This window comes from Pteropus alecto, unplaced genomic scaffold, assembly GCF_000325575.1.
Source record: "Pteropus alecto unplaced genomic scaffold, ASM32557v1 scaffold13, whole genome shotgun sequence".
Taxonomy (NCBI): Eukaryota; Metazoa; Chordata; class Mammalia; order Chiroptera; family Pteropodidae; genus Pteropus; species Pteropus alecto.
Genome location: NW_006434373.1, coordinates 5911872 through 5915397, shown reverse-complemented (window position 1 = coordinate 5915397; position 3526 = coordinate 5911872).

Here is a 3526-nt window from a genome sequence, read left to right as displayed (position 1 = left end):
GTTTGATTCAGAAGGTGAGAAAGGGCAGCCAAAGTGACCTGGAAGGAGGAGAATATTGTTCATCTCAGTCCCTGGCTGGGCATGCAGGGATGGAGGGATCAACTAGGGTCTGCTCTCCAAGCCAGGAGCCTAACAAGCACTACTGGATAACCCGAGCCTCCATCTCATGCAGGACAACGTTCCTAAGTTCAGGGCTCCAGTGTCATCTATGAACTGCTCCATGTGTCCTCTCTCCTTTGTACTGTGTCTTCTGGACACAGCTTTATAACCAGCAAACTTTCCCATACCTTCAGACTCTTCTCAGGAAATCTAATCTGTTGCTTGATTCCTCTCCCCCACTCCCAGACCATCACATCCTCTCTCTCTCTTTATCAAAAGATCCCTGCTCCTTGAAAGCTCATACTGTCCAACCAGTCTAGCCTTCCATAACCCCTGACCACCTCCCACCCAGTGAGGACCTCGGTGCCTGGCTCGCTGTCCTCCTCTCCATCCCAAATCCAGCTCTCATGCTAAGTAACTTCCATGTGCATGTCTTTGTCCCCAGACATCCCCACTTTCAAAGACTTTTCCTCTACTCCACCTTAGCACCTCTTCCAATAGGCACAACCTGAACATTACCATGACCAAAACCTGAACTGCTAATTAAAGCATTCACTTTTTGACAATATCTTCATATTTTCTGGCTGACTTACCCAAGTATCTCAACTGTAACAATGCTTGCTTAAATAGCATCTCTATATTTGCCTGGAACTATACTAAAAGCTTTATATTTCATCTTCGAAATAAACCTGAGATTAAAATACTACTGCTACTATTACCACCACCGCCACCACCACCACTAATAACGGTAATAATAATAATACCTAACATTTTAAAAGTACATTCTATATGCCTGGCACTTCTTAAAGCTCTTTATGTACATTCACTGATTAATATAACAACCCTATGAGGTAAGTACTTTACTATTTCCATTTTATAGATTAATAAATCTAAGCACATGGAGGTTATTTATATGTCCAAGGATCTATAGCTGCCAAGTGGTGAAGCTGGTGTCAACCAAAGGCTATATTGTCAATAAAAAATAACTTAGACACGTATCTGCATCTGCACCCACTTTTATTCTTTCTATTACAGCTTAAAAACTGCCCACCTCTCAACAAGGTCCTTCCGTGTGTTCGCTGGAGCCTATGCCCCCTCTTGCCTTCTCAGGCATCTGGCTTTTTCATTTCCCTTCCCTCCCACTCAGTGAATTTTGTCCCCTGACACATAATCTACTAACGCTCTTCTTGTCAGGTTTTTCCATAAGATCTCCATGTTGCTTAATGCAGTGGGCACTTCTCAAACTTAATGCTTCCAGCCTTCTTAGAAGTCTTTGATATCACTGGCTATTTTATTCTCCTTGAAATCCTCTGTTGTCTTGGCTTTTGCCATCAACATACTCTCAAAAGCTCTGTACTATTCTGTGAGTTCTGTTTCCCTTAACACCAACTCCCCATCTACATAAGTTAAATACTAGAGATCCTTAAGGCTAAGTCTTGAGCTCTCTTCTCTGCTCACATTTTATTCTCTCAATGAAGAAGAAGTCCCATCCAGCCCCATGTATATTAGATAAAGTCCTTAGTAGCAAATAACAGAAGCAAACTCTGATTAAGCTAAAAAATACATTTGTTAAAAGGGTTTAGAGAAGCTCACCAAATTGTTGGAAGGGCTGGAGAATCAGATTCGAGGCTAAGCAGTCATAAACAAACCCCAGTTAAGGCTGAATCTGACTGGCAGAGCCCAAAACTTTGATGGCAAGGGAGGCTCTGGGACTGTACCTAGTATCGATTCCTAAAGGAGAGGCATTTTATCCCACCCTAAGACTCGTAAGGTAAAGAGTTTTTCAAACGTGAGAGGGGATTTGAACATTGGACACTCAGCATGGGTGAGGGTGTTGCCCTGCACTGTAAATGTCGGCTCTATGCACCAAACTCTCAAACTTCTGTCTCCAGCCCAGAATCACTTTGTGCTTATTTGATATTTCAGTTAGAGTATACCTGGTTATCTCAAACTTAACATATCTGAAATCGTCTTTGAATCCACAGCCTCCCCATCTGCATCTTTCACTTTTTAACCTATGTATTTACATCTGATTGCTTATACTGGGAACCCAAATGGCCACCTTGCTACATCCTTTTCCTTCCAACGTACAACCGACTTAACACACAGTACTGATCTCATTCCAACTGAAGAATATATCTCAGTTCTGTACATTTCTTCTCAACTCTTCGCTTATCCCACATTTTCCTGCAATTATTATCATTATAATTTCTGTACCAGAATACCAGCCTCTCCATTTGACTGACTTTTCTTCTGATAGCAATTTACTAATCTTTTAAAAAGGTGTTTTGGAACAAGTTGATCTCAGAATCAAACTTCATCTATGACTTTCCTTCTAGAATTCCATATAAACTGTCTTGGGTAGAGTTGGAGCCTGCAAAATTTGCTTCCAGCCTGGTTCTATAAACTCATCATATGTCATCCCCCTTCACTGCAGCTTTGGGTCTACAGCTCATTAAAGACATTAAGTTCTTTCTTTATTCAGCCCCTTCAAAAACGTTGTTCTGTCTACCTATAATGCCATACTCTTCTCTCTTGCCTCTCCAGCTAACCCCAACTGAAGAAACAGGTCTCCATTTAAAGGCCATTTCTCAGTGAGGCCTTCCGTGATCCTCCAGTGTAAGTTACCTTGCCAACATGCTATTATTTTCTTTTTTTGACACCTTCTTTCCTGGAATTTATAACTTATATTTTCATATTTGTCTGTGAAATTACATATTCACATTTGGCTCCCCACTTAGAAATTTGAAGGTGGAGGCCACATCTGTTTTCTTTACCAATAGAGACTGAAGCCTTTCTATCTACTTGCTTGATAGTTAGCATTTGGTTGAGCAGAGAAGTAACCGAAGAAAACCATCCAGGCATACAAGATACCAAACAGGGAACAGACACAAATACAATATTCTCCCTGCCCCAAGGGGACTGAATAAGGGTTGACTGGAGACAAACAAAACTGAAGTTATAAGCAGAAATTTTTAGCTGAGTAAATTTGATCAAGATACTGCCTGAAAACATCAACTGCCCAACCGCATTCTGTAGAAAAAGGAAAAGAATAGAATGCAAAGTAAGTAGGACTAGGGGCAGGAGGAATCTCTTACTATGCTGAAAAGAGGGCAAAGAAAATAAAGAGTGGGATTAAAATCTCAAGTGCTGACCAATAAGTGTTTCAGGAGTTTCTTCTTCAGCAGTCACCCTCCCTTTATTCGTATGTGTAACATATACATGTGAGATTTAGGCATCGATTCACTGTCTTTATTGAGTATGTATTATGTTTGAGACAAAAAATAAAATCACAATCCCTGCCATTAAATAATTTAAAATCCAGTAAGAAAGATGACAGGCATATAAATAATGATATCATAAATTAACACTAGGTATTTTTATATTATACTTTAGAGTCTACACAATGCTTTCAGGTGATGCTCTC